Below are 12335 nucleotides of genomic sequence, written 5' to 3' on the forward strand. Positions count from 1 at the left end.
TACTACTCAATGGTTTAAATATCCTGAAACACCTATAGTATCCTCTATGGTCTACACGGAACAGTGAGCCTCTCAACTTTTACATTTTTATTGTGTTGTTATACATAATGGGTGAGCACTTGGTTGATTACATATCTTGTAAGCATGTAGTAATACCACTTTTATATCTCTGTACAGTATTATGGCAAAAAAATACAATTTATTTTTTAAAAAGTAACTAATTTAAGTCTCAGTCATGACTGTTTGGGCTTTGTTTATTTGGCAGTACTGAGCTTTACCAGAACGACTGTTTTTCCTCCCACACAGAAAGTTTCCAGAGATTTGTTTCAGTGTCTCCCTCAGCTGCTGAGCTACCTAACATTAATGCTGGAGTGTAGACAGGTTCCCAAGGGAAAGCAAACTAAAAAACCTCCTCTTATGTTACATACTCAAAAGAGTTTTATTCCACCTATAAGGATCAGGAAGGTAGAACCCCCCCACCAGACGGACAACAAAGTTCATAGCTTAGAGGAGGCTATGAGACGAGCTCTTGACCCACTTACAATACTTCATCCACATAAAGCACTCTTCAGCCAAGGATCTCAAGGTGCTTTATGGATGTAAGCAAACACTAGTACTCCAACTTGATTTCTCGCCTGCCCTAGTGCTGGCATCCGTTCAGACATTTGCCGGGGAACTGGGAGTCTCCCCAACCCTCCTCCCAGGGTCCGCATCCCCTGCCCGGCCTCACCGGAGTGAGGCGAAGGATGCCCCGGAGCCTTCCCACCCGCCGGGGGCCGCGGCCAGGGACCCAGTACCAGAGCTCACGCCCAGCCAGCCCAGGTGGAAGGACACGAGGAAGACCCCCCAGAGCCCCCTGCCCTTGCGAGGAAAGAGCCGCGTCCCAGAGCCCCTCCCCCGCGCAGGCCCCGGCTCCCCTCCGGCTACCTACCCCCTTCCGGCTACCGCCTCCGTCCGCGCACTCAGGAGGCCCTACGGTGACAGCGCCTCCCCCGCCACCGCGAACGCCGCTGCAGCACCAGGCACCGCCTCCGCCCGCTCGCTCGACTGTCTTATTGCCTAGCTATTAGCACTTGCCCCAGAGCGTCACCATCACACGGGCGGCCACAGCCAATGCCTACTCACGGCACACGCGCAGGCCGCTACGGACGCCTGTTGGCTGAGCTGCCCAAGTGTATCTTGGGGGCTGTAGTCAGAAACTAGTCCGCGCCGGGCTGGGGGCGTAGGAATGCGCATGTGCACGCAGCGCGCTGTGAGCCGCGGCGCTCGTGCGCTTTCACCCTGACCTTTAGTTCAGTTGCGTAACTTGCGTAATGCTTCCCAATTCCTTGCTCAGGCTCGTTATAGCCGCGCGACCGGCATCACTCTTTGATTGGCTGAATGAAGTTCGTGACGATCGAGCGGGCTCTTACTGTCTTGCGAGCCAAGCTCGCGCCGGGAGGCTTTGGAAACCTGAGTCGGCGGGGGGGGGGGCAGGGAGCTTCCAGAGGCTGCCTCGCAGACACACACGTTGCTTTCCTCTGTGGGGGCAGCCACCCCGTCCCTGTGAGGGGTGCTGCTCTGCCACGAAGGGGGAGGTATCCCAGTGGGCAAGTCTCTCAGACACCCTGTGAGGGGCAACGTCCTCCCTGTGGGAGATAAGTTTGTCACAATGCAGTTAGGGACGGGGCGGGGGTCTCTGCATAACATTGCTCCCCCCCCCGTGGAAGTGGGGCGGGGTCACTGTCCCTTTCGCCTCCAAAAAATCTCCACAATGGTAGCAAAATGCAAAAGTGTTTGCAGCATCTTGCCCAAAGCAACAAAGATTTTACAGAAAAATAGTGCACATTATTTAAAAATATATTTAAAAATTTAAGATTCCCAATATAACAGTCTCTGTTATAATATAAAACTTATCACAACAGGACACCCAATCCTATTTTTAAAATACAAAACTCTGAGGGAGGGGGAACATATACATTAAACTTTTATCACAATTATATTTGTACATATATGTACAACATTCACCACACATCAAAATATATTTATGAGACTTCCCTTGTGATGGTAAGTTCATATGTACGCAGTACAGTACATCAAAAAGGCAAATACAGACAGTGAGACAAATACTGTTTCACAATATAATTTAAAAATTAGATCATAGAATCATATAATATCAGGGTTGGAAGGGACCTCAGGAGGTCATCTATTCTAACCCCCTGCTCAAAGCAGGACCGATCCCCAATTAAATCATCCCAGCCAGGGCTTTGTCAAGCCTGACCTTAAAAACTTCTAAGGAAGGAGATTCCACCACCTCCCTAGGTAACGCATTCCAGTGTTTCACCACTCTCCTAGTGAAAAAGTTTTTCCTAATATCCAGGCTAAATCTCCCCCACTGCAACTTGAGACCATTACTCCTTGTTCTATCATCTGCTACCACTGAGAACAGTCTAGATCCATCCTCTTTGGAACCCCCTTTCAGGTAGTTTGAAAGCAGCTATCAAATCCCCCCTCATTCTTCTCTTCCATAGACTAAACATCCCCAGTTCCCTCAGCCTCTCCTCATAAGTCATGTGTTCCAGTCCCCTAATCATTTTTGTTGCCCTCCGCTGGACTCTTTCCAATTTTTCCACATCCTTCTTGTAGTGTGGGGCCCAAAACCGGACACAGTACTCCAGATGAGGCCTGACCAGTGTCGAATAGAGGGGAACGATCACGTCCCTCCATCTGCTGGCAATGCCCCTATTTATACATTCCAAATGCTACTGGCCTTCTTGGCAACAAGGGCACACTGTTGACTCAAATAAAATTTAAGAAGCAACTACCGTATGAAAATAGTTCAAAATAGATGTACAAGAATGATTCAAGGTCTCAAATAACTGCCTTACCATGAAAAATTTAAAATCAATTTATATAGTAGAACTGGTCAGAAAAAATTCTAAAAAAATATTTTCATTGGAATTTGCCAATTCATCTAAATCAAAACTTCACAGAGATAGTTTTGAAGTTCCAACAGAACTTCCAGGCATATTTCGAAACCTGGCTGTTTTCCTGCCAGCTTTCCCACCTGTCTCCTTGACATCCCACCTCTCTTTTCTCTGAATGGCCTCACTACTTCCCATTCTCACAGCTACCCATCAGCCCAGGACTTCCAGAGTCCCTAGCTCTGGGGCAGCCACCATGCCCACTGTCTCACAGTTGGGGACCTCAGGGCTTCCAGGGTCTGTAGCTGCAGGGCAAACCACCATGCAGACTGCTCCAGGTATGGGGCTTCATACACTTTCATGGAGAATTTTTAAATTTTTGTTTTCATTCCAAGTCTAAATAAACCACATTTTGAAATATCTAAATCAGTGGTGGGCAACCTGCAGCCCACATGCAACCCGTCAGGGTAAACCGCCGGTAGGCTGCCAGACAGTTTGTTTACATTTGCACGGCCACCCACAGCTCTCATTTGCTGCGGTTCACTGTTCCCGGCCAATGGGAGCTGTGGGAAGCAGGCCTGTAAAGGTGAAAGGCTCAGTCCCACTATCAATCCCCGCAGGTTGCCCACCACTGATCTAAATCCTCTGTGAAATGGCATTACGTTTCTCTGCCCAACTCTACTATTTAGTTATCAAAGAGAAGGTTAAGAAGTGACTTGATCGCAGGCTGTAAGTACCAAACGAGAAGTTTTCTGATGGTAGTGAGGCTCTAATCTAACAAAGGCATAAGAAGATCCAGTGGCTGAAAGTTGAAATTGCAAAATGGAAATCAGGGACACATTTTTAACAGTGTGGGTAATTAACTGATGGAACAATTTACCAAGAGATGTGTAGTGGATTCCCCATGACTTGACATCTTTAAATTAAGATTGGATGTTTTTCTATAATATATGCACTAACCCAAAAAATTATGGGCTAGATGGAGGAATTATTGGATAAAATTCAGGGGAGGAAAAATAAGGAATAGAACTCAGGGACTGATTTTTGAGGAATGATTAAAAGAACTAACTATGTCTATCTTAATCAAATAACATTTTAAGAAAAGAAATAATAACTGTCTACAAGTTTTACTATGGAGGGAGAGGAATTATTAACACCAATGAAATTAAAATAAGCAAAGAAAAATACATGTATTAGCCAGCTAGTCCACAAAAACCAGTGCTAAAAGTATGGGGTTCTAGTGCAGGGCATTTGTTCCTTCTTGAAACCTATTCAGAATTGTTTTCTTAGAAAGGTTCTTGGAGTTCCAGGTTACTTACCTTTATATACTGAGGTGGCAACTTGCTACAATTTGTACTGAAGCAAATTCTGTATCCTAGAAGCAAATAATTATGTTTTTCTTTTTAAATACGGTATTGGAGTTAGTATAATGCTGGATACCAGACTTCCAAAGATGTTAATTTGCTGGAAGAGAAAATTAATAGTTCTTATTGGCTAAGAATGATGAGATTAAATTCAGCCTTCCACGTCTCACATTCTTGGTTCTATGGGCAAGACTGCCATTTGTCCTTGTGTGGCAATGCCATGGCCTGTCCCAGTCATGGTTCTGTGCTTAGTTAGGGAGAGAAAGCAGGCTCTGCAAAGAAGCTGCTGCTTCCTTCCTGCAAGGAAGAGGGAAGAAAAAGGACAGAAGGGCTGGGGATTGGGAATGCCCTGTCAAAGACTTCAGTAATTTACTTCCCCCAGGATCAATTCCTTTCTGAGTCATAATTCCTCCCCAGAGCTGCTTCTAGGGTGGCATAGTTGTGCCGCCCTTAAACAAGATGAGAAATTAGGTCATAATCTAGCCCTCATTGAATTGATGAGACTATGAAAGAGCCAGTCAATTGTTTCGTCACTGGATTAAAAACTCTCCAGTGTTTCTTTCTGGACAGTGCTGTGAGCACAGAGCCAAGATTTACGATTGTGGATGGAGAAATGGAAGTCTGGCTCTACATTAAACAGAAACACTAGCAGTTCATTTAACGTACAAGCCCAGTCTAAAAAAGAAAATAATAATTTTACCTTCATGCCCCACCCTGAGTGTATTGTATTGTAACATACTAATATGTATGTATACCACTGCTCCCTACTGGTGGGATTAAGAACTATTCATCTGTGTGTCATAGGCTATATAAAGTAAATAACTAATGGAGATTCCCTTGTAGTTTAGGTACTAGGGACCTGTGTGGTCTGTGTGAAGCATAGTGACAGTTGTGATTGTCCTAGGTGGCTATGAATTCATTACTATATTATTCTAATTGTGCCTCTCATCCTGATCAGAAGCAGGGGTGCTGGAACAATTTGTATAATGGGGGTACTGAGAGCCATTGAATCAAACTTTAAATCCTGTATATAATGGAAACCACTTCAAGCCAGGGGGTGCAGTAGCAACCCCAGCACTCCTAGTTCCAGCGCCTATGGTCATAAGCAAAGGTCCTGCCCTGTGACCTTAATATGATCGGAAGATAATGTTGCTGTGCTTATAGCATAGAGAATTTGGTTCTTGTTTCTGCTGCTTCACATCAAAGGAAGTCTGCAGGTGATCACTCACCATACCCCTCAACTTCAGCGCATCCAGATGAGGGAGTACTCAGAGAAACTAGTGCTTCAATTGAACATGAGGACTATCCATTTCTAAGTATTGTCACAGATGGGTTGTATGGCAGGCTGATGTCTGCAGAAGGCCATGCCTGTTGAATGTAAAAACAACCAAGCAATATGGCCCCATCCCTGGGGCATTTCTTTCTCTGTACAATCAAGACTCTTCCCAGAGATCTGCTGGCAAAGTCCAAACAAACAAACAGACAGAAAGTCTTGTAATAAAATTTAAAACAAACAAAATGGTCCCATACTCAAATATCTTCCTCCCAGGGACTCCTGGTAAAATTCCAAACTCTCCCCAGAGATCTGGTGGCTAAAGTAAATAATAAACAGCTAGAATTTATTTGCAAAAAGAAGAGAAAGCCACTGCAGAATCTCCCTACCTGGACTCTCCTAGACTCCTGCTTTCAAGCAAGAGGCTGTCCCCTTCTCAGCATGTCTTCCTGTGGAGCCCTACAAATCCCAGAAGCCCCAGGGGGATCTGTATTTCCCAGATTCCATTTCGTTGAGAGAAGATGGGAACGTTGACCTCCCACACTTCAAGCGTTCTTGACAGACTCAACAGGCTGGGTTTTCTCCCACAAACTACTCCCTCCCAAAACCATTTTTTCTCTCTCAGTGCTTGTGTCTTTCGACCCACACATTTGTCTTTGAACAAGCCCCTTGGAATGAGGTAATATGGCCCTGCACACTTTCCCCCTAGATCTTAAGGAGCCAGTGTACCCCATGACAGTACACAATTTACAGCCCTACCTGTCCCTCTTATGGCTTACCAGTTTTGGGGAAGAAGGGGAGAAGTAGCTGTCCTCTGCTTCCCACAGGGAAAGAGAAACTGTTCCTGCTGTTGGTCTTCCTTCCTCTGTTCTAGCGGCTGCCAGTGTGCCTTTCACACCCTCTCATGCTCTCCTGATGAGAGTGGTAGATCTCCTGTGTCATCTGAAAAGGGAGAGGGAGAAGCGGGAGGGCAACAGCTACACCTTTGTCCCCTGCAGGAAGAAGTCTGCAAAATGGAGATTTGACAATAAAGCTTTAGGGTGATCTTCATATTTTTTATGTTGTTTTTAATTATTTTTATCCTTGGGTTTAAAGTACATGCTTGTGATCTGTTTTTCCTGGTGGGTATTCTGGTGGCTGTAAGCATTTTGTTTTGTTCATCTCTGATAAAATGATGGGGAAGGTGGTTGCGGTCCAGTGGATATGGCACGTGACCGGGAATCTGGGATCCTATTTTCACCTCTGTCACTGACTCACTGTGACCTTGGGAAAGTCAGTATTCAAACCTCTGGTTTCAGGAAATTTAAGTTTACCAAAATCTGATGCTTACCCCACTGAGCCATCTTCTCCAGCCCTGCCTGAGGTAGAATACATCAGATCAGCCCATGTATATAGTATTTCCCTTTACAACTTACAGTACAATGGAACTTTATTTCATATAGAGTCTTCAATATAATCTGTATCCTAAAATGCAGTTAAATAGAAGCTTAGGGAGAAAATGTGTGTGATTCTACACAGCTGTGTGTAGATACCATTGGGATAGCCACTTCAGAGATGCAGATAGGCACCTGCCTACTAGATGGAAGATACCAGACCTCCTCCAAATGGGAGCCCTGAGGTTTCTTTGGTATGCTGTATGTACACCGGCAGAAGATGGCAATTGGCAATGCTATCTATATTTCTTTGTCCACAGGCTACAGATTAGTCTCATGGGGTGCACATTCTACACAATGATTTAGGGGTGGAAAGGGAAGACTATCGTATGCATTTGAACTGCAAGCAGAATTTAGGCAATCAGGTATTTGGCTCAGAAACCAGACTAACATCTTTAATCTTACAGGCTACCATGAGCTATTTAATTACCATGAATGATCAAGTCATTAGTTTCACATTTCATTCAGAAAACAGCATCTCCCACTAACACCATGCTGGTATAGGGCATTTGTTCAATACAGACTCAGAAAAAAGAGTGCTTCTTGCTGAATCCCCAACACCACCTTAGTGTTTCTTTGATGTCCCTCATCTAGGTACCAATCTAGCCTGCCTCTGTGCTGTTTTGTTAGAGCTCTGAGTGTTACAGCACAATGCCGTATGGCTACAATAATTAATAATAGTAAATATTAGTTATTAGCATTCTTAATTCATACATCTCAAAGTGCTTTATGGGTAAGGCAAGTATCATTACTCTCATTTTATATATGAGGAGACTGAGGTACAAAGATGTAAAGTGACTTGTCTAAGGTCAGTGGCAGTGCTGGAAATAGAACCTAGGTCTTGACTCCCCATCCTGTGCCTCTGGATCACACTGTCTATCTAGCAATGTGCAATTTAAAATCCACTACTTTCTCCCTCATTGGCAAGGAGTAGTTCCTCTTTGGTTTTCATCTGCTGTTTGCCCTTCCTTGGCTTTGCACGCATCAAGCCAATCTAAATCTGCTCTGATTTACATTCTTATTACTATCCCAAGGAGGTTCTTTTGTGTGAGGGTGCCACATAAATTGCCCTTTAGCTAGAGATGGGCTGAACCAAACTTCTGGATCCCAACCCCCCAAACTTTGGGAAAGCTCAAAGCCAGATCATTTGAAAAAAATCCAGGAAAAATGTTCAGAAAAACTGGAGGATGTCGGTTTTTATTAGACATCCTTGTGAACGTTAGGTTATTTTTAATATAATTCTCAATGATCAAGGCCTCCAAATAACTGGGGTACAGAGAAGCTTCCAAACGTTTGGATACTTCTCTGAGCCTATAGAACAGGGGTGGGCAAACTACAGCCCGCAGGCCGGATCCGGCCTCCCAGCCTTTTAAGCTGGCCCTCGAGCTCCAGCTGGGGAGCGGGGTCTGGGGCTTGCCCTGATCGGGCGCTACAGCCAGAGCACAAGGTCGGGGGCTGCGCCACACGGCTCCTGGAAGCCGTGGCATCACCCCCCTCCAGCACTCCAGCCGAAGAGCAGGGTCGGGGGCTGCTCCACGTGGCTCCCGGAAGCAGAGGCATGGCCCCCCTCTGGCTCCTAACACTCCAAAGGCCCCGCACCAATGGCCCTCTCTGGCACTCCAATGGGAGCTGCAGGGGCGGTGCCTGTGGACGGAGCAGGGTGCACAGCCACCTGGCTGCGCCTCAGCGTAGGAGCCAGAGGAGGGACATGCTGCTGCTTCCGGGAGCCGCTTGAGGTAAGCGCCGCCCGGAACCTGCACTCCTGAGCCTCTCCTCATGCCCCTATCCCCTACCCCAGCCCTGATCCCCCTCCCGCCCTCTGAACCCCTCAATCCTAGCCCGCAGCACCCTCCTGCACCCCAAACCCCTCATCCCCAGCCCCACCCCAGAGCCCGCACCCCCAGCCAGATCCTGAACCCCTTCCCGCACCTCAACCCCCTACCCCAACTCTGATCCCCCTCCCAACTTCCAAGCCCCTCGGTCCCAGCCCAGAGCAGCCTCCTACTCCCCAAACTCCTCAGCCCCACCCCAGAGCCCGTACCACCAGCCAAAGTCCTCTCCACTGCACCCCACACCCCAGCCTGGAGCCCTCTCCTGCACCCTGAACTCCTCATTCCTGGCCCCACTCCGAAGCCCACACCCCCAACCAGACTCTTCATCCCCTCCCCACACCCCAACCCCAATTTTGTGAGCATTCATGGCCCGCCATACAATTTCTATTCCCAGATGTGGCCCTTGGGCCAAAAAGTTTGCCCACCCCTGCTATAGAAGAAGCCCTTCAATAAGCCTCAAACAACTCCCTCCATCAACAGGCTCCCCCTACTGGCTGTTGTCTTCATGAGGGAGGAAACCCAGTCATCTGCTACTCTCCTGACACTTTAGGGCAGGGGTGGCCAAGCCTGAGCTGGAGAAGGAGCCAGAATTTACCAATGTACATTGCCAAAGAGCCACAGTAATACGTCAGCAGCCCCCCATCAGCTCCCCCCCGCCCCCCCACTCCCAGTGCCTCCCGCCCACTGGCAGCCCTGCCAATCAGCGCCTCCCCCTCCCTCCCCGCACCTCCCGATCAGCTGTTCCATGGGGTGCTGGGAGCTCTGGGGGGAAGGGGCAGGAGCGAGGGCATGGCAGGCTCAGGGGAGGGGCGGAGTGGAGGCAGGGCCTGTGGCAGAGCCAGGGGCTGAGCAGTGAGCCCCCCCCGGCACATCGGAAAGTTGGCGCCTGTAGCTCCCACCCTGGAGTCGGTGCCTGTACCAGGAGCCGCGTGTTAACTTCTGAAGAGCCCCATGTGGCTCCAGAGCCCCAGGTTGGCCACCCCTGCCTGAAGGGGAGGATGGCAAGTCTGTATATCCTTTCTGGCATAGTCATGGAACATTTCCCACACTCTAGTTGGAGAAGGGGATTGTGGGGCACCTCACGCCATATCTCTTCAACAGAAGCCTCCAACTTCTTCCCTGTTTGCTTCTTTCTCTTAAAAGTTGGAGAGGCTTGGCATTTCCCTCTTCCCTTGTCATCACTTCCACTTGCAATTATTTACACCCACAAAATTTACTGTGGTGCAATGCTAGAATATGTGTTAAGAGTCCCTTACATGTATGGTCTTTAATGTAAAAGCCAAGTGAAAAGACTTTGAATTACTGGATATATTAGCAATGCCTGTGGGATGTCATATACAAGTAGGTAACACCTTTCAGCACTCATGCAGTGAGGATGGGACAGAACATGGGGGTGACCTTAGGGGGAGGAAAACATCTTTTTTAGATATATCCAATGTACAATGAGTTTTATTACTGAACAGGGAATGTATAGTATCCCCTGATTGTATAGCTTACACATTTGACCTGATCTTGGGCTCAGGCTAGTTCCCATTGAGGTTTAATTGGAGTTGGGTCAGGCCACTGTATTCACATTTTTCCATGCATGGAAAATTATTTCTGTTACTTTGAATTACTATACCATTGGCTTTGGCTTTTATATAATAAAATAAATTTAGGCAACCTTTTGTATTCCAAGAAATTGCTCTCTGCAATGCCAACAAATATATTTACTGTTGAATAAGAAACAAATATTAGATTACAAAAATAAAAAGTGGACACATCCATAAAAATAAGCAAACTAATCACTCAGCATAATTTTTCTTTCTTGTGGATTTCTGGACTCTTCCAATACTTTAAATATGAAATATGCATTTGCAGGATTCTCTGATGGTTGAAATAGTGGGTTCTGTAAAAGTTGCCATGTTTAATCAGAAATAAACGTTGTAAAGTTTCAAAAATCTAGTTTTCTGGACTATGGATCTTGTCCATGAATTGGCATTTTTTGTTCATTTGAACAATAATTTGTCAATAAAAAACTTAAAATGTCAGTAAAAAATGGGAAGTATATTAGTAAATGTTTACATTTTGAGGTTCGCTTCTCTGATTCCTCTATGCCTGCAAATGAACTCTGCAGATGCCATGAAGGGCAGGAAATGTCCTGTGCTAGGATCAGCATATGTTCCATCCATATTTTACTAATTGAATTCTGTTATAATTGCAATAAAGTTAAGAGAGATTAGTAGATTTTGCTAATGGGCCTCTGCTCAAGCACCATTTAATTATTCTCCATTATCACCACAAGAGGGTGCAGAATGGACCTCACTCCTTGAACATCTAGCCCACATTCTGGTGAAACAGTCATCCTTGGTACAGCTCCAATGACTGCAGTGGATTTACACCAGAGAAGAGTTTGGCCCCCTGGATTCTGAAATAAATAACAAAACAGAATAAAACAAAACACACACATACACAAGCAAGAGAGAGAGAAAGAAACCTCAGTGAGGGGTATTTAATGGTAAAGAGAAACTGTACATCTGGGACAGAGGTGAGGAGGATTGAAAAGAGCTGGGCAAGGTAACCATTTGTGTCCACTCCAAAGGGGAGAAATGGCAACAATGGTAAGGACTAAGGTGCAGTGTTCATCCAGTCCCCTGCATGCATGTATGGCTCTCTCACACACTCCACACATGGAGTATATTTCTTTTCCAAAGAGCCCAATAGGCCTAGGAGACAGATAGCAGCTCCTAATCCGCAAAGACAAAGTGAGTTACAGCGGAGGGGAAAAGGATCTCCTTGACAGACCAGCCTAGATAGGGCTTTGGCAGATTTTTCTCATTGATCCTTGAGGTTCAGAAGAGCTAGGCGCTAGTTTCTTTTAAACTCTCAGGATACAGTAGTTCTTCCCAATTGAAGATCACACCTTCCTCCCTCACTTGGAACAGGTGGTCTCCCCACCACTGTGCAGGAGTCCCTGCTTTGTCCTCATTCCAAGCACTCTATATAGTACCTTGTATTTTAATCCATATTTTTCAGCACGAGACCTGGGTGACTTTCCCTCTTGTTTGACAAAGCACTAGCACTTCCTTCATAGGGAGCAGAAAATGGGCCCAAATCCTCTCGTTTTGCTTGTCCAAAGGGCTTGGGGAGCTGGAACATGAATAACTAAGACTCTCCCATGTTTGATTGTGACTCCAGATGTCCAATATCGTATAAACTTTTGAGTTTAAACCATGAGATAGCAAAGGGAACCCACTTTTCTCCTTGACCATCTGACCATGAATCAATCCCCTGCTTCTGGAGCGAGGTGGCTATGAGGGGAGTTCCTTTTGAGCAACTCTTTGGCTCCCTTCACTCTGATTATAACATCCAGGGGGAGAAGGGTCTGAGGGCAAATTCCCCCTTTGCTCCACAGCTGAATAAAGAGAGTGGCAAACCATCCAGTCCAATGGGAAAATTTCAAAACCAAAATGTCTCTTAAATAAGCTTCTTTAATTATTATCATCTATTTATTTATACAAATATAAAATATATTTATATAGATTTATATA

At 46.0% G+C, this 12335-nt stretch overlaps 1 protein-coding gene across 2 annotated transcripts in view; it reads right to left on the minus strand.

The window, feature by feature from the left end:
* The window catches only part of ADIPOR2 (adiponectin receptor 2), a 69016-nt gene extending 68002 nt beyond the window's left edge, over positions 1 to 1014 (minus strand). The window contains exon 1 of one of the 2 annotated variants that reach the window (XM_077827287.1): positions 932 to 1014. The gene's annotated coding sequence lies outside the window, so the exon portion shown is untranslated. The remainder of the gene's footprint in view (positions 1 to 931) is intronic. The other variant, XM_077827297.1, reaches the window with a different exon arrangement.
* Positions 1015 to 12335: the final 11321 nt, after the last annotated feature.

This window comes from Eretmochelys imbricata, chromosome 1 (genome assembly GCF_965152235.1).
Source record: "Eretmochelys imbricata isolate rEreImb1 chromosome 1, rEreImb1.hap1, whole genome shotgun sequence".
NCBI lineage: Eukaryota > Metazoa > Chordata > Testudines > Cheloniidae > Eretmochelys > Eretmochelys imbricata.